This window comes from Ictalurus furcatus, chromosome 22 (genome assembly GCF_023375685.1).
Source record: "Ictalurus furcatus strain D&B chromosome 22, Billie_1.0, whole genome shotgun sequence".
NCBI lineage: Eukaryota > Metazoa > Chordata > Actinopteri > Siluriformes > Ictaluridae > Ictalurus > Ictalurus furcatus.
In genome coordinates this window covers 9,583,038-9,603,003 of record NC_071276.1, presented here as the reverse complement: position 1 = coordinate 9,603,003, position 19,966 = coordinate 9,583,038, and the positions used below count along the sequence as shown (strand labels likewise).

At 41.1% G+C, this 19,966-nt stretch overlaps 1 protein-coding gene across 5 annotated transcripts in view; it reads right to left on the bottom strand.

Annotated features, from left to right (window-relative positions):
* Positions 1–19,966, bottom strand: part of apba1a (amyloid beta (A4) precursor protein-binding, family A, member 1a) — a 56,852-nt gene that overhangs the window by 32,172 nt on the left and 4,714 nt on the right. For all 5 annotated transcript variants that reach the window (XM_053654128.1, XM_053654133.1, XM_053654129.1 and 2 more), the window contains exon 2: positions 5,603–5,733. The gene's annotated coding sequence lies outside the window, so the exon portion shown is untranslated. The remainder of the gene's footprint in view (positions 1–5,602; positions 5,734–19,966) is intronic.

Genomic DNA, 19,966 nt, shown 5'->3' with positions numbered 1-19,966 from the left:
TGTGCTGCAACCACAGTGAGATTTATTGCGGTTACATCTTTTGCCAGCAGTTACGATGAACACTACGGGTCTCAGCGCATTCAGTTCTCCATTAAACTGATACCAGCTCAAGGCAACCTGACAAAAATACCATACACTACAGTAGAAAGAATACATCAGATACTAATATATTTTTTTCTGTGGCTGGCCAAAGAGTTTCCAAAGTAAATATATGGAATTTACAGGGCAGTATTTCAGTAACTGGATGGCAAGCCATTTATTTGTCATTTGAGCTTTATATAGCAGCACAGGGGGTTTGACATAACAGTCAATAAAAGGGAAGCATGCAGAACATTTGAAACATTCAGTATACATCCCCAATTCTGAAAAAGTTGGGACAGTATGGAAAATGGTAATAAAAACAAAGAGGAGTGATTTGTGAATGTACTTTGACTTGTATTTAAACAAAAAAACGTATAAAAACGAGGTATTTGATGTTTCACTTAATCAACGGCATGGATTTATTTATTTATTTAAATTGATGCATGCAACACGTTCCAAAACAAGTTGGGACAGGGCCAGTTTAGGATTAATAGCGATGTCACAAGTTGAAATAAGAAGGTGATGTGAAACAGGTGAGACAATCATCTAATCGTAGTATATAAGGAGCCTTCAAAAAAGCCTAGTATTTCAAGAGCAAGGATGGGTCGAGGCTCGGCAATCTGCCAACAGATGCGTCAGCAAATAATCCAACACTTTGAGAACAACATTCCCCAAAGACAAATCGGTAGAATTTTGGGCATTTCACCTTCTACAGTGCACAATATAGTTAACAAGATTCAAGGAATCGGGTCAAATCTCAGTGAGTAAACGACAAGGCCGAAAACCCCTTCTGAACGCATGTGATCTCCGATCCCTCAGACGTCACTGTCTTAAAAACCGTCATGAGTCTGTAATGGATATCCTGACATGAGCTCGGGAATACTTTGGTAAACCTTTGTCAGTTGACACCATTCGCCGCTGCATCCACAGATGCAAGTTAAGGCTTTACAATGCAAAGCAGAAGCCACACATCAACACTGTCCAGAAGCGCCGCCGACTTCTCTGGGCTCGGTCTCATCTGAGATGGACAGTAGCACAGTGGAATCGTGTTTTGTGGTCCGATGAGATAAAACAGCTGTCGTGTTCTCTGCAAGTTAGCGCCTTGCATGGCAGTTCTGCTACCACTTGTGTGTGAGTGTGTGTGTGAATGGGTGAATGAGACACAGTGTAAAGCGCTTTGGATAAAAGCGCTATATAAATGCAGACCATTTACCATTTAACGTGCACATCTGTAAGGGCACCATTAATGCAGAAAGATATGTACACATTTTGCCATCCAGAGCAGATCAACACCAAACCACATTCTGCCTGGATTACAAGCGCATGGTTGCATGAGCAGAGAATGCGGGTGCTAGCATAGCCTGCCTGCAGTCCTGACCTTTGATTGAGGTTGACAACGATTAACCATCTAAACACAATCAGGCTAGCGTTATCACGGCTATTCGTGGGAACGGTCGCCAAACTGCTTCATCAGTGACCTGCTGCCGCTCGCTCTCTTGGCCTTTTTAGTATTTTGTTTGTATTCTTAAAAAATGCTGGTAATGATAACAGCTTCCTTTTCGCCATGGCACACTCTATAACGCATGCTACTCAACTGTACGTTTCACTTCGTCACGACGAATTCAGGTGAATTTTGATCTTGAAATGATTACGTTATGTGAAAGAAGCTATTGATTGGCTATTAGCAATATTTGTACATTTATATTGCTGTTTTTTGTTGTTCTATTTTACTTTTGGTGAATTAAAAACTAAAACTATTTGTTTTGATAATATTGCTGCGGGAGACTTTACATCCAGCTGCGGAGGTGCGGGATCCACATAAAAAGGTACCAGAATGCAGGTGTGCTATATTTGAGAGGTGTCGGAACTCAGGTGTGCTATATTTTAGAGGCTCAAAATAAGCTCTGCTTAGGAAAATAAAAACTGCAACAGCACATTCAAAGGATTTTGAAAATTAATTAGCCTACAATTTTATGTTGCCACAGACAATAGTGAAATCTGTTATGTAAGGACTAACACATGAAATCCCATGCTGCTATACAAAAGTAATTCTTTTTGTATAACAGCATGGTGGGGGGGTGGGGTTGGCACGGTGGCTTAGTGTTTACACGTTTGCCTCGCACCTCCAGGGTTGGGGGTTCCATTCCCGCCTCTGCCCTGTGTGAGCGGAGTTTGCATGTTCTCCCCGTGCTTCGGGGGTTTCCGCCGGTACTCCGGTATCCTCCCCCAGTCCCAAGACATGCGTTGTAGTCTTAGTGGCATTTCCAAATTGTCCGTAGTGTGTGACTGTGTGTGTGATTGTGCCCTGCGATGGGTTGGCACCCCGTCCAGGGTGTCCCCTGCCTCGTTCCCCGAATCTCCTGGATAGGCTCCAGGCTCCCCTGAGACCCTGTATAGGATAAACGGTACAGAAAATGGATGAATGGAGAACAGCATGGTCCATAATGTGTTATTCCACTTCTATGACAGTGACTTGCCAATTCCAATTTTTGTATTTAATAACGAATGGCATAATCGCACTTTTGAATGGTTTATAGTTACATATAATGTTGAATGTCCATGAGATAAGCTAGTTCCTGTTATCGCTTACAACACAGCAATGGTAAACAGCTGTTCCCTCACCAGCCTCTTCTTTTCTCTCATAAAGTTAACGAGACCATAGACACAGCTTGTCATTTTACAGAGAAACCGGAAAAGCATAACCTCTTAGATTATGTGGCGTGTCCATCACACCGTGTATGACTTGTATAGGAATCCCTGTGTATGAGGTGTTACTATAGAAACAATAACACATCTATGATGTTACAGCTAAAACTATTGTGTAAGCTGTGCTGTTATACAAAATTAATCCACACCTTCTGAGTAATCGGATTTATACGACAGATTTAATACACACTGAGAAGGAAATGAATGCGGCATATCATCTGCCATCATCTTAACGCTTAAAACCCAAGGAGACACTGGGAAGCGGATTGTGTTGGGGTTATTATTTTTTTTCCCTATGAGACAGAGGCACAAAGACGCATGTGAAGCTGTGGAACTGGTTATGATGCTGAATTCACAGCCTTGACAGAGATGCACAGAAAAAGACATTTTTCAAATGACAAATGAATTCTCTACTGGCCACAGAAACCACTCAATCATTGAATAAAGGCCTGAGCAGATTTCAGAGCACCACGATAAAGCCTGAGAAAGTCTGTGTGAAAGAGATTATTTCAGAAGAGGAGACAAGTCATCACACACACACACCATGCACATCACTCGGAATAGTTAGGACTCCATCTGTCCACATTCAAGACCCAAAGCACTTCAGTCCATGCATATGGTATCTGTGTGAGCTGTATGTTAAGACAAGGGAAAGACAGATCATTAAGAGGTGACACATTCAGGACCTCCCGGCGTCAGCTTGAGCGGTCAATTATCAACACAACCCGGCTGTCTCTCTCTCTCTGTCTGTCTGTAGAGGAAGATATGATGAGCATGTCTCCTTGGCAGCAGGCCAGATGCACTCTGTCTCTCCTTTATCTGCTCCTGTTACAGTAATGAGGCTGCAGTCGCTCCACCTCCTGGTGTATGAACCAGCTGGCAGCTCACCCAATGCATATTCCAACCCACTTATCCCCAGTTATATATTTGATCTTTCCAAGGTTACTGCAGACTGGACTATAGCAGTCTGGTTCTGGCTTTTAAGCCTTGTTCAGACTTAATAGTAGAACTCATCTTGAGCAATCCGATTGCATGTAAGGCATCCGAGCCATTCGCACCTGTAATTTTCAGGCATCAAGTCTTTAGTGGCCACTTGTGATCACACTTTGTGATTGCTAGATCTGCCACAAGCTGCACAATAGGACTTCAAGACCAAAAAAAGTGTTTATAGTTACCAGATTACCTATATTAAACTGTCAGGCCTTTAGCTGATGAAAGCTAAACTCACATATGAGTATAAATACAGTCATGCACATAAATATTTGGACATCGGAAAAGTTATTGTTATTTTAGCCGTCTACCCCAGTATATTGGAGTTGAAATTAAATGAACAGTGTGGAAAATACATCATTTTTTCCAAGGGACCAAAAGTAATTGGACAATCGGCTACTCAGTTGTTTCATGGCCATTTATGTTATTCCCTCATTATTTCACTTACAAGTAAGCAGATAAAAGGTCTAGAGTTGATCCCAAGTGTGGCGTTTGCATTCGGAACCTGATGCTGTTAACTCTGAATATTTCCAAAGAGCTAAGGGAGCTCCTTTACCTCAAATTGTTGTTTACCGCCTCCTATTTTTTTTTCTTTTCTTTGTTATTTGTTTTTTGTTTGACCTTGTTGTGGTGTCATCTTCTTGGTCTGTCTAACCCCTGTGTACATGTAACCCCTGCCCCCTGTTACACATAAAAATAAATAAATAAATAAAATGTTTAAAAATGCTGTAATATATAGTTTTACTGAAAATTCAAAGTCAAGTGGCTTTATCATCATTTCAACCGTATACAGCTGATACAGTACATGGTGAAACGAAACAACGTTCCTCCAGGACCAGGGTGCGACAGAAACAACACACAACTACATGCATAACCCCAATTCCAAAAAAGTTGGGACGCTATGTCAAATGGAAATAAAAACAGAATGCAATGATTTGCAAATCTCATAAACCTATATGTTATTCACAACAGGACATAGAAAACATCTCAAATGTTTAAACTGAGGAAATGTACCATTTTAAGGGGAAAAAAAAAGAAGGTAATTTTGAATTTGATGGCCGCAACACGTCTCAAAACAGTTGGGACGGGGCAACAAAAGACTGGTAAAGTAACACAAACCCAAGAATATTACTGATCTGGAGGCCATTGCTCATGAAGAATGGGTTAAGATTCTTCAGGAACGCTGCCAGAAGCTATGCATCTTGTTTACAGCAGGTCATAACAGCAAAAGGGTGTCTAGTAAGTACTAAAGATGCTTGCCATGAAGGGCTTGAGTAATTTTGCTTTTGTTTGATTTGTTCATTGCAAACAGCTGAAAGTATGTACATTTTGACAAATGAACTTGATTTGCAATGGGGTTTAATCATTTTGATTGCAACTGCTCATATAATTATACAGTACATCCGGAAAGTATTCACAGCGCTTCACTTTTTCCACATTTTGTTATGTTACAGCCTTATTCCAAAATGGATTAAATTAATTATTTTCCTCAAAATTCTACAAACAATACCCCATAATGACAACATGAAAGAAGTTTGTTTGAAATCTTTGCAAATTTATTTTTTTTTTTAAAAAAGCACATGTACATAAGTATTCACTTACCCAGTAGCCTCTTTCAGTAGTTAGGTTTTGGATTTCTTTTCTAGAATGTTAAAAATTTCTGTCCTGTCCAAAATTCTGGAAATATCACGATATTATTTTTGCTACAGCACCCACGCCGTTGTACTGGCTGGATGCACAAAATCAATCAGACTTTGATGGCAAAGAGAAGGGAAAGATACGCTTTCAACTCACTCCTTGTGTGCAGGCTACAATAGACACTCACCTCCTAGGCTCATCTATCCCGTGGGTTATCCAGGAAGAAAGCAATGGAGGTTTGCTTTTCTCAGAGGACAGAGTGGACAGCAGTCTCTCAGCTCCAGGTTAGTGCAGGTTCGGACACAGCCACACATTTAACTGTGCACAAACAGAGACAGGATTTAAAGTCAGAGCAGCAGTAGTGGCGCTGGAGTACAAAATGAAGGGGAAGAACATCATTGAATAACGATTAAGAGTGCTGAAAATATGTTCAATTGATAATTACTCTGTATGGCTAATTTAAGTTCTGCTTAAACAATTCACCAATCAGCCATAACATTAATACCCCTGACAGGTGAAGTGAATAACATTGATTATCTTGTTACAGTGGCACCAGACTAGGAGTGGGATATATTAGGCAGCAAGTGAAGTCAGTTCTTGAAGTTGATGTGCTGGAAGCAGCAAAAATATGCAAGCGTTAGGATCTGAGCGACTTTGACAAGGGCCAAATTGTGATGGTTAGACGACTGGGTCAGAGCATCTCCAAAGAGACAGGTCTTGTGGGGTGTTCCCAGGATGTAGTGATTAGTACCTACCAAGGAAGGTGGTCCAAGGAAGGATAACCAATGAACTGACGACAGACAAGCCGATGTTCTGCTGGGAAACCTTGGGTCATGGCATTCATTTGGATGTTACTTTGACATGTATCACCTATCTAAAAGATTGTTGCAGACCAAGTACACTTCATGACAACGGTTTTTCCTAATGGCAGTGGCCTCTTTCAGCAGGATAATGCGCCCTACCACATTGCAAAAATTGTTCAGGAATGGTTTGAGGAACATGACAAAGACTTCAAGATGTTGACTTGGCCTCCAAATTCCCCAGATCTCAATCCGATCGAGCATCTGTGGGATGTGCTGGACAAACAAGTCCGATCCATGGAGGCCCCACCTCACAACTTACAGGACTTAAAGGATCTGCTGCTAACGTCTTGGTACCAGATACCACAGCACACCTTCAGAGGTCTTGTGGAATCCATTCCTCGACAGGTCAGAGCTGTTTTTTGACAGAACAAAGGGGACCTACACAATATTAGGCAGGTGCTTTAAAAGTTATGGCTGATCGGTGTACATTAAAGCTTCTCTTTATTCGCATTCACCTCACTTCCCCAATAACAACTAAAACAACATACTTTGCACAAGCATGCATACCAATTAAACACGTAGAGTTGTGCACTGATTCTGACTGGTAGGAAGGTGTTGATTCTTTTTTTTTTAAAGCAGGTCTGATAGTAGTTTCAGCTACAATTCAAACCACAGGTTTTCATTACATGCATTTTTTCTAATATGTTATTAAGCTTTGGATTAAAATATTTTAAAGCATATTTTATGCATAGATGTCCAGCATGTAAGACATCTTCAAGCTTCAGTGTGGCCTAAATGCTGCAATTCAAATCAATTCTTCTGTTTCTAGGGTTTACTACAAATAAGCCCCCTCTTAACAGCGATTACTTAATGTGTTTATATTTACAAAGAACTGGATCAACTGAGATCATTAGGCAATATTACAGGAGGGTAGGAACAGAAATAACTGCAGGAGTTGGCTGGCATGGTCAGAATTTCTGTTGCAGTGGGCTTAAAAAAAACATTGCCGTGCACAGCTCTAACCTGAAGCACATCTCTCGCCACAGTGCATCTTTATTAATTAATAGCACACCAGGAAGCCAATGATTGTGACTGAAAGCATTTTCTAGTTCTCTGCAGTCTGCAGCTGGGTTGCAACGTTCACTCAAGAGACAGCAGCAGCTCTGGATATCTACAGAAACCCAATTTAAACCAACAGCCCTACTGTTACAACCAGTCACTACAGCTGGAGACACAGCAGGGAGCTAGAACTACAAATTTCTAAATGTTGGGGACAAAATATTCGTTTCTATCCAGCTCGTCTTTACTGTATGTGCAGTTATTTTGTCCTGTTTACCAAAAACTCGCTTACAATGAAATTTTCAGTCTGAATAAAGTGTGGTTGCATTTATAATCCCTTGGTACAACCGGGCGGCTGAGGCCCAGGTGGTAGAGCGGGTTGTCCACTAACCGTAGGATTGGCGGTTCGATTCCCCGCCCACATGACTTCACACAACGAAGTGTCCTTGGGCAAGACACTGAACCCCAAGTTGCTCCTGATGGCACCTTGCATGGCAGCTCTGCTACCATTGGTGTGTGAGCGAATGGGTGAATGAGACACAGTGTAAAGCGCTTTGGAACCGCTAAGGTTAACAAAGCGCTATATAAGTGCAGACCATTTACCATTTAGATAGACCTAAGACCTGCTAGATCTGGCTGATTTCAACATTGCAAAAAGGTTTGTGTACATTTTCGGTCACCAGGGATCAGGGATAACACCGTCATCCTGCCTCTGGAATACTCAACAAGTCAGCAACAGTAGCTTGCAGGTAGTCAGCTCAGTTGCTGCAAGGGTGTGAGCATTGGACCAGTAATGACACTTACAGCTCTGATATCAATATTGCATCTCTAGTCACCCTATTTCTGACCACTGAATAGCCAGACTGGTTTGAGCTAACAGAACGGCTACAGTAACTCAGATAACCACACTGTACAATTGTGGTGAGCAGAAAAACATCTCAGAATGCACAACACTTCGAAACTTGAGGTGTATAAGCTACAACAGCAGAGGAACACGTTGTTTCCACTTCTGTCAGCCAAGAACAGAAAGTTGAGGCTGCAGTGGGCACAGGCTCAACAAAAGTGTAAAGTTGAAAACTGGGAAAAACGTAGCCTGATCTGATGAATCTCCATTTCTGCCGAGGAACACAGATGGTAGGGTCAGAATTTGGCACCAACAGCATGCATCTATGGACTCAACAGTCCAGGCTGGTGGAGGTGGTGTAATGGTGTGGGGAATGTTTTCTTTGCACATTTGGGCCCCTTAATTCCAGTCAGTCACCGCGTGAATGCCACAGACTATTTGAGTATTGTTGCTGACCATGTGTATCTCTTCATGGCTACAATTTACTCATCTTCTAATGTCTACTTCCAGTATGATAATGCGCCATGTCACAAAGAAAAAGTCATCTCAAACTGGTTTCATGAACATGACAATGAGTTCAACGTTCTTCAGTGGCCTTCCCAATCACCGGATCTGAATCCAGTAGAACATTTTGGGAACAGGAGATTCGCATCATGAAAGTGCAACTGTAAATTTTGCAGGAATTACATGATGTAATCATGTCAACCTGGACCAGAATCTCAAAGGAATGTTTCCAACATCTTGTGGAATCCACGCCATGAAGGACAGAGGCTGTGTTTGAGAGCAAATGGAGGCCCTATACAGTATTAGTATAGTGTTCCTAATAAAGTGCTCCATGAGGTGAGATACTGAGTTCCTAACACAGGTAAATCCAACATACATGTTATGGGCATGTGAATTTGTAAAGATCAAATGCAACTTGCGCAGCCACACGTACTACAACGAGAGCTTATAATACAAGACAAAACAATCCGTTTCTATTAAAATGAGGTGTATGTAGTACAAATGGAACTTTCAAGGTGATGAGCACGTGTACATCATGCTTCAAGACACACCCTTCGCTGTGATTTATAGAGGAAATTTATAAATCCAGCGAAAATCAATCCTGAAAATCGTACACATTTCGTCAGAAGAGTACATTCATCTGTATAATTCACCTTTTCGTAGACAGGACTACATGTTCAAAGAAGCAAATAAAACAAACCCTAGAGAAACCGACAATACTTGCTTTTAATTGTGGACAGAGAGCAGGTTTGAAAAACACTGGAGTATTCCTTCAACTTTTCATCTGACTGCTTTGGTGTCTCAGCATGAGCCAATTAATTTGAAACGGACAAGTGTAACATATTTCAGTGACTGAGATAAAAGGATCAGTGGTAGCCTTAGCCACGGACAGCACACGGCTTAATTTCAATCTCGAAATAAAGATCATCATAGCATGGTTTTACAATCTATCAGTTATATATTCATTATGATATGAAATGTAAAAAAGCACCAGTTCCAGAGCTTGATTTTTCTTCATAAAAACTAAAACACACACACACTAAGACACAGAGTGCCATGCTCTCAGGCTACTGTCAGTATCTGGGCCGGAGGTTCCCACACGCCTGTCCTTGGCTGACAGCACCATTTATGTTAGTGCCATGTTCAAGTCTCCTACAGGCTATTTTTCATCCACCAGTTAAAAGCACCCCTACCTCAGGGTGTGGACGTGTGTGTGTGAGTGATGGATGCATTAGTTTTCTTTCACTGTTCATTTGTGTTCACGTAACTCACATGAAACATGACGGTCTAATCACATGCATAAATGTTATCGGCCATGAAATAGTTTCCCAACCTCAAAAAAAAAAAAAGAAAGAAAATCGGTTCCTTTTTCGGTTCCTTTTTGCTCCACATTCCAGTGACTTCTCTGTTTTCAGAGACGCTGTGCTGTCCTTTTGCTTCCCACTTGCTGACTCTCTCCCTCACCAATAACGTGATCCGACAGCGAATTGATGCTCTCCTAATGTGCCGAGACATTTCTGCATCGTTACTACAATAACTCGGATTTTGTTTTTCGAACACAGCAGCTGAACTGAATAAAAAGGCATCACCGAGTTCCTGTCTGGCCCTTTTCGTTTGCGCTTATTCGACTGATAACCAAGGGACCAAAAAAACCCCCCAAAAAACGATGACTAATAGTTGCGTAATGGAGAAATCGGCAAGATTCGAACACAGGGATGTGAGACCTTCGTGAACAAATAACAAACGATTAGATCGAGTTTCTTTCTGTTAAAATGATGTATTTCACTTAAATAACAGTGTTCTGGAAATATCACCAGTGGGTCTTGTATAGGTTTACAACACCCTCATCAATGATAATACACAGATTGGATTGGATAGATTCTCTTTTCTAATTCTAACAACAAACTTTTTTTCCTAGTCATCACTTGAAGGTTTAGACACAATAGATAGAAATGAAAGCATTTTCTAATATTAGCAGCTATGCAGTGATCTGGAGAGAGAGAGAGACAGAGAGAGAGAGAGACACACAGAGAGAGAGAGATGGTGTACTATTGCAAATGTGTATAATGGCTCCCGATGGTGCTGTATGTGAGGAAGGGTGATCTTTAGGTTGAGGATAAACATACAACAGCACAGACATATTCTCATCCTTATCACACACTGTCATTGTGTCATTAACCTTGCTGTTCTCCTCAAACCTGGCACTCTCATCAATAACAAGATCACGTCATTGGGTGGGGTCGTGGCTGCAGGAAGGGATTTCCTGCTAGACGTGTTGAAATTTACTGACGTCATTCTTTGCAGCACACATGTCTGCCATTAAACTAAACAGAATTTCAAATTCAAAAGTGTAGAGACATACAGTCATGTGAAAAAATAAGTACACCCCATGCAAATTGTTGCCTTTTTTTTTTTTTTTTTGGACAAGCAAATATTTTCATCTTTGAAAAACTGTGCCTGTTAACAAAGTTGATACAGTTGAGCAAAACCACAAGGAAAATGAGCTTTTTCAATCCTTTATTCAACTAAAATATCAATAGATGTGATATTCTTCTGTGAAAAATAAAGCACACCCTTGGCCTCTGAAGCTAGTATTACACCCTTTAGCAGAAATAACTTCTAGACGTTTTGCATAATTGTCCAGGAGGCTTGCTGGAATTTCTGACCACTCTTCCATGTGACATTCTTTGTGATATGTTTGAGGGTTTTCTTGCGTGTACTCGGAGGATCAAATGTTTGCTTGTCCAAATATGTCAAAAAAAGCCAACGATTTCCATGGGGTGTACTTATGTTTTCATATGACTGTACATAAATATATTATACACAAATCAACACACCTTATGTAGACGGTAGTGCAGTGATTTTGGTATGACCGATCTAACAAGCAGAATTCTCTTTTTGTGTATTAGCAAAAATGTAATACCTTATACAGGGTGTGACTCATGTCTTGCTGTATAGATATAACAGACAAATATAAGAGGATAAAGAAAATATGTGATGTAAAAGCAAATACAATATCATTATTTGATATTCAGACACTGAGAAAACTGTGGTGGGAAAACAAAGCCGAATGTAAGACCATAAAAGTAAAATCTCAGCCTCAGATTAAAGCTGTCGCTCCAGGATTTTGCAATTGCAGAAATTAACACAAACTCGAGGAACGTACACCAGATTTTCTGCAGATTTGGGCCAAGAGGCGTCCTGTGACATCATCACGACGCGCATTTAGCCAAAGCCCTCTTCGATTCACGTGTGTTGAACATGAGTACAGCTAAAAGGTCTCGCTTACCAACAAACATCACTGCGAAGAACAACTTCGTGCAATTGTGATTTCACCAATTCAAGTAGTTTTCGCAAAAAAACTCATGCAATTTTGAAAAAAAACAGCAAAATCAAGCATTTTTGGCCACAACAATCACAAAAAAACTCAGTGAAATCCTGTACAGACTGGTTCCCCATTAAAATCACTCTTACATGTACGGTACAAATGGTATCACTGCATGACACATTTTGCACTAAGGTCTGAGATGGTGCGCGTGCCTGCTTTGCGCCTGGTGGCTCTTTACCAACCTACTAAAGCAAGAAGTCGAAGCACTGATCCAAACAAAACAGCAGAGCAATCAGTGAGAAACATCACTTTTACTTCTCTATTTATGACCAACGGCAATGAACAGGGCTTATTCGTTTATAGCGTATACTCATCCTATAGCATTCTTATTCTCCTATGTAATGGAAACAGTGCATTTTAAGAACCCAGACAAAGCTCAGAAAGTGCATCAAAGAACAAACAGCTCAGTCAGACTGCACCATCAACTCACCCATTATACTGAACGAACACAGTTCATATGTGCCCATTTGCTCTGGAGAGCTGTCTTGGGGCAGTGAGGACTACACACACACACACACACACACACACACACACACACACAGCATTAATCCCCTTCACATTAAGCAAGGCTAATCTGAGCCAGAGGCCAGCTCAGCTCCCAGAGAGCACTCACTGTCTCTCAGGCACACCCGCTATCATGTGGGGCGACCTTTGCAAACTCAGGAATTTATCCCAGCATGCCACACACACCCACACACACCCACACAAGGTTATTTTTATGAAGCTCTGTGTTCAAATGATGGGTTGAAAGTAAAACTTTTTGTATGAGTAATGCTTATAAGACGACATTATCATTAAAATACAAAATAACAAAAAAAGCCTGTCAGACTGCGAGAGAGACAGAGAGAGGGAGGGAGAGAGAGACAGAGAGAGAGATACCTGTCCTCCTACCTATATTGCATGCGTTTGGGACAGTCCATGTGATTAATACACTGCCAACACCATCACTGTCTTCAGCTGCATAATTTCCTCATTCATCAGTGCCTCTGAATATTTTCTACCCCCAACATATTTACCATTCGCATGTCAAATACAGAGGAAGGCAAACATCACTTTTTTTCTAAGCCACAGAGCCACATTGTGCATATTTAATGAACCCTGCTGATCATGAGTGAAGTGAAGAAAGCAACTTATTAGTACAAATAGCACACTTTCGCTCACTTCAGTTATGTAAGCACACAGAGTTCAGTGACGCCGGGTAGAAAAGTGAGGAATCGAAGGTGATGTGTTCGACCTACAAAATCATGAAGCTTCTGAATCTGAAATATAAGCTCAACTCGCATGACCTAGCCAGAGTGAACCGTTCCAAACTGCCTGTTAAGCACTTTGTATTGCTGCTTGTACACTCTGTGTTAATGCACCGTGTCAGAGCTGCAAATAAAGCTGAAAGTATTCAGAAAGCTTACCGCTACACATGAATGCACAAGTTAAACCTAAACCAATGGTATGTTTATTCAAAAGTCCCAAAAATTCATTATAATTTAGTAATTAGGGCAACACGGTGGCTTAATGGTTAGCAGGGTCGACTTACACCTCCAGGGGTGAGGGTTTAAATCCCGCCTTCTCCCTGTGTGTGTGAAGTTTGCATGTTCTCCGGGTGCTTCAGGGGTTTCCTCCGGGTACTGCGGCTTCCTCCCCCAGTCCAAAGACATGTGTGGTAGGCTGACTGATATTTCCAAATTGTCCGTAATGTGTGAATGGGTGTGTGATTGTGCCATGCGTCCCATATTTTGATCATGTTTGACATTTATATTCCATATTTTACCAAAACTTGAATATTGGCTTGAATATGGGAGTTCTGCACTGTCGAAACACATTCTTTGTCCTTCCGGCACAAACATGCTTACCAATCCCACACTAGTGAGAGCTCACTGTCTTAATACATCATGGAAAACTGCTGACATGTGACTGTGGTCATTAAAGTGCACCTATTATGGTTTTTCAAATATTACCCTTTAGGTAGTGTGTTATAGAGCTGTTTTTGAATGTAAAAAGTCTGCAAAGTTTCAAAAATCAAAGCGCACGACAAACTAAGTTTTTGACTCCCAAAATAAGGAAGCGATTCTGAACAGCTGAAACGAGTCGTTAGTAATTCCACACTTACTTCCTGTACTAACCTACTTAGGTTTGTAACAAAAAAAACCCCCACCTCTGGTCCTCATTGGCTGCTCGCTGACAGCGGTAGACCAATCACAACAGACTGTGATGTCTTACCAATCAGAGCAGAGTATGAAAGGAGGAGTTTAGAATGAATCCTTTAGAATGGATCATTTAACGAGTCGTTTGTGACACTGGGGGAAAAAATGGTGATGCTGCAATTTAAATTATGAGCACATTAAAGTGTTTTTTGACCATGGATGCATGTAAATCTTTTGCATGAGACCTTTAAAACAAAATCAGGCACGTTTCAGAACCATAATAGGTGCTCTTTACATATCCCCCATTGGTCCTTCTCCATCATCTCTGAATTTGCTACATCACTCTCTCGTCTCCACCAATAACTGGTGTGTGGTGGGCGTTCTGGCGCACTATGGCTGCCGTCGCATCATCCAGGTAAAGGGCTTTGAGTGTCTAGAAAAGTGCTGTATAAATGTAACTGTAAAACTGTAAATAACACTTCAGTGAGTTTTTAATTCCACTTGCACACAATCACTTCCCATTTCTACACAGTCATGATGAGAGAGGCAACACAGGCTGCGTTATATAGAACAGCCAAAGTCATTCTGGCACCAAGTTTAGTCCACAACACAAATATACAACACGCTTTATAAAGCTATGATCAGCGCTGGGAATTAGTGTTCTCGCTCATTTTGATATTAAAGCTGTGAAAATAACCTAAATATGTGCAGTGAGGCAGATGGTGTTTGAATAGCCCTGTCAAAAGCCCCACTGGACTTTGGCTTTAATACAGTTTCACTAAAACTGTCTCAGTATTTCCTAGACCACAGTCTCCCTTAAGAAGCATCTGAGACAGATTATTTCTTGTGTACTCCAACAAATCCCTTTAGCTTAAGATCCATTTTTCCCCCCTCACTTTTCACAATCTGTCATCAGTCTTTTTGGGGATTTTTTGCCACGTAAGTATATCAAAATAATGAGGAATGTGCTGTTTAGCATTAAATTTATTTTATATTGCGTTCAAAGAGAAATCGTGAAGCGGATTTATTTGCAAGCAGGTTATTTAAAGATTACGATTATTAGGTTATTTAGAAGGATTTTAAAGACTCTCACTAGCTTTAATTATGAGTTAAGTGGAGTTGGTTGTAAACTAATAAGGGGCTGTTGTCAAAGTGTGTATCATTAAATGCACATTCAATACAAATATCAAATCAACTTTAACGAATTGTATATTTCATTCATACTGACACAATGAAGATGAAAATAACAATTAATTTACAAAATTGAGGTGAAGTCCATCCATCAATCCATCTTCTATCCTACACAGGGTGACCAGGAGACTGGAGCCTATCCCAGGGAGCTCGGGGCATGAGGCAGGGGACACCCTGGACGACGTGCCAACCCATCGCAGGTCACAAACACACACTCACACACCATGGACAATCAGGAAATGCCAATCAGCCTACAATGCATGGCATGTCTTTGGACTGGTGAGGAGACCGGAGTACCCCGAGGAAACTCCCAAAGCACGAGGAGAAGATGCAAACTCTGCACACACAGGGCTGAGTCGGGATTCGAACCCCCAACCCTGGAGGTACGGGGCAAATGTGCTAACCACTGAACAGATGTTAAAATTTTACTTAGATAGAGAAGATGCTAGATTCGTAAAAAAAAAATGACATATTTCAAAAATGAATGGTACAGATCTGTTTATAAGCAATAACTAATGGGAAAATCTTAGTAAGGCATAAAGGTAAGGCACGAGGTGGAACTGGATGGACTATTGGTAGAACACTTGTATTTGTCTGAATTAAACTGGGGGGTGGGAGGGGGGAATAACGCAGCTGCAAAAAATATACTTTGGCTTGCTTTACACCGAGTTGAGAGGTTGTTTGTTACACCCGTAGACTTCCTGCCCTCTGCTCAATGGATGTTCCAAGAGATGCCTCTTCTAAACAAAAATTGTTCTTCTGAATTTAGCAGTACCTCTGCTATTTGTTTTGGAGCAGTGACTTAATTGCCTTATTAAGAATCCTTTTTCATTTTGTGCATGAGAAAATGACATTTCTAATTTAACACAGGGCCAAACTGATTTTTAGAGCATCTTACATAGAGTTAATAGTCTTGCCTGAGCATGCAAAACACGGTGACAAAACAAAGCACAGGCAGATGACCATTAATCGAGTGGAAGGGATGTCCGGCAATTCCAGGAGGATGCGTTGGTTCCTCTCAATTCAAACAATCCAGCAGGTCTTCTTCCACAAACCATTAAACCAATGTATGCTGATTTCTGCTCAGCACTGAACGGCAGCCTGACACCACTGTTCTCCCACCCTTCTCTGACCTGCGGTGTGTCCAACCTATTTTTACCTTGGTATTACAAATCATGCTACAGAGAGCAGCAGCAGCTCGTGAACATAGATTTTGGGGGGCGGGATGACATTAATAATGACATAGCCTCAAACTAAATGGAGTCCAGACACCATCACAGTGACTCAGTAATGCTCCAGGCTACTATCTAGAGAATTTTTAGCGCAATCCCAAAAACATACAGTCATCCAGCATCCAATCTAGCAGCTCATTTTAAGAGGTTTTGTACCATTGTTTAACTGAGTTTGACACAACAGGTGAGGTCCTGTTGCCATTAAGCAGGGTTGCCATATTTCTGGAAAACTTCCAGCCCAGCTACATCTCAAAAACCAAAACATTCAGGCATTGAAAAAAGGGAGAGACATTTTTTCTACTTTTCCTTAGCCTTCACATGAGGAAACAAGGTCACCGTCGTGCATAGACATTTCTGATGTAGGGACATTATCCACTCTATAATCTTCCTTTCCCTTTCCCAATCTTTGCATTGTACTATATCTTTCAATAGCAATGGTTCAGTCCTAGAGATATTGCCTGCACTTACACTTTGCCTTTGTTTGTGGAAATGTATTAGATTTCATTCCAATTATACCATGGTCTGTCCAAAAACTCGATTCTGATTGGCTGGAAGGTTCAAACCGTATAATGCACAGGTAGTTCCAGTCAGTTTAATCACCGTTCTAAAATAACACTCTGCCTATAAACAACTGTAACCATAGTAACACACGGTTAAACTTACAGCTTCGTTATTAGTAGAGACACGGCACAGACGCAGGTAATTCACACACGCACAATCTCTCTCTCTCGCTCTCTCTAATAACTATTTATTATAATCCATTCAAATAAATGCACTGCTTTTTCTCTGTGTATGATTTAGAGGGGGCAGAATTCTAGATCTAAAGACTCGTATATAAAATAAGTAATGAAAATTAACCGTTATTTTTATCCTTTCAGTCAAATTTTGTGCTGCTAGCATCAATCACAGCTTTAACTTCTCAATGCTGGCAAGTGACCATGGCATACACGGGATAATCCATGACTAGAAGTGTGTTATGATTTTAATGCACTCTGCAGAGGCAACCACCAGACATGAAGTGGAGGGTAGTTTCCTCCATGTCATGCATTAAAATCGTGATCCCTGCACCTAAACAGGCCTCTATTAGCACTTGTTGCACTTCCAATTTGTGGCCACTAGGTGCAAAAACAACTCAACAGTGCCTAAACTCACTCTGTGAAGCTAAATCCTGAGGAGCAGCAAAGTGAGCAAGGCACTAGAGCGAGTAAGACACAGTGTTAAGACACTAAACACTATGCCGCGGCTTCATACCGTATGGAAATCCAGCTGAGAGGAGCAAAGACACACTTGACTGGGTTAATGATGCTCTAAAGTCTTCAGATGTTCACTGGCCCTTTCAAGGCATGTTGATCCAACAGTTCAATCCAGATGGATTCAGATTTTCTGATGAAGAAAACACCATCTAATCAGCATGTTAAACCCTGCCTTGATCGTGACATTGACTCATGGACCAAAGCACCAGCAAAATCTAACGCGTTCCTTCGGCCATTTTCTCCCAGTTCTCAAACTGCTGACTTCCAAGGTCCAAATAAAAACTGATAAAAAACCAGTCCAAGGTTGCACATAGCCTCCTTTATTATTCAACTGCACATGGTTCACATCGCTGGTTTCATTTCGGAACTGGCAGACACAATTCACCAGCCTTTGCTTAAAAATTAATATGGCCTGCAGCCTTCACATCACACCATACCATACATCACAAGGGTGTACCCATGTGATGCCCATCACACACACTTATTTATTATTATAGAATGTATTCATAGACTTTTATCACCATAATATTGTAGCACAAGTTTGGATTTGTACTGGTTGTAGCTGTGATTATAATGGCTTTGTAGTATCATGCTCTTTCTTTTTCGCTTACCTTTGTTTTCTTTACCTAGTGAAGAGAGTATGCTGATGACACGACCCACAGCAACCACATCTTTAGAGACTCATCCAAAGTATCAATCATTCTGTGATTGATGAAAATGTTTCGTCCAATCCATGGACTAAATACAGATAAATAGCCAAGCAAAAAGGACCATCTGTCTGGAAAATCAGTAATATCTATCCGGGAGGAAATAACACTATCTGAAAAGAACTAGTAGGCAATTGAGGTTGGGTTTTTTTTTTTTTCATGTGAGAGGGAAGAGAATCAATGGTGTTACTAAACAAGATGGAAATAAAATCACAGAGTGCCACATGTCAAAGATGGAATTTATGTACAACAATGGCATTACGTATTATTGAATAGCAAGCAAAATGCTAGGGTTTTTTTTTTTGTTTTTGTTTTGTTTTTTTTTACAGCTCCATTCAGTTTCATCCATCCCATCCATCCATCCATCTTCTACCGCTTACTCCTTTTCAGGGTCGCGGGGAACCTGGAGCCTATCCCAGGCAGCATCGGGCACCAGGCGGGGTACACCCTGGACAGGGTGCCAGTCCATCGCAGGGCACAATCACATACACACTCACACACCCATTCATACACTACGGACACTTTAGACACGCCAATCAGCCTACCATGCATGTCTTTGGACTGGGGGAGGAAACCCCTGCAGCACGGGGAGAACATGAAAACTCTGCACACACATGGCCCCAGCGGGACTCGAACCCCGGACCCTGGAGGTGTGATGCGAACGTGCTAACCCATTCAGTTCCATTCCTCCTGAATTTTTTCACACGAATGGCAGAACTTATTAACTTATGGATGCACAAATTCAGACTCCAGGCAAATGTGCATTATGAAAAGAGACACTGGTGCCATTTGTGTTCCCAAGACTAAGACACTTGCCAGAATGTATTCCCTTAATTACACATGATGGAATATTTCAGTGATTGCAGTCTCCTTAAGATATGTGTTTTAGCATTCAGGTATTTATTCAAGACTTGGTTTCAAAAGAATAAAAATGTTTTGAAATGAGCAGCGACCACTTTTTAATATATCCCTCCAGGGTTTTGCGATCACAGAAATGAACGTAAAATCAAGCAAACTTCGGAGGAGCGTGCGATTTTCCAAAATTACGTCGGATTTTCCGCAGATTTGGGCCAAGACGAGTCATGTGACATCATCAGAATGTGCATTCAGCCAAAACCCTCTTCGATTCACATGCTTCAAACATGAATACAGCTAAAAGGTCTCATTTACCAACAAAGTTCACTGTAAAAGACAGTTGCAATTGCAATTTCCCTGATTCAAGTAGTTTTCTGCAAAAAAGCACAAAGAACTGCATCGCAAATTTCAATCCAAGCCGCAGCGAAATCGAGCATTTTGGCCGCAACAATCGCACAAAAACTCTGTATGCACTGACATATTTCTGCCAAAGACAAACTGTGTTCAAACCAAAGAGCACCAGGGTTGCCAGGGCCACGGTTTAACAACAAATTGGACTAGTTTTGGAACAAGGTTA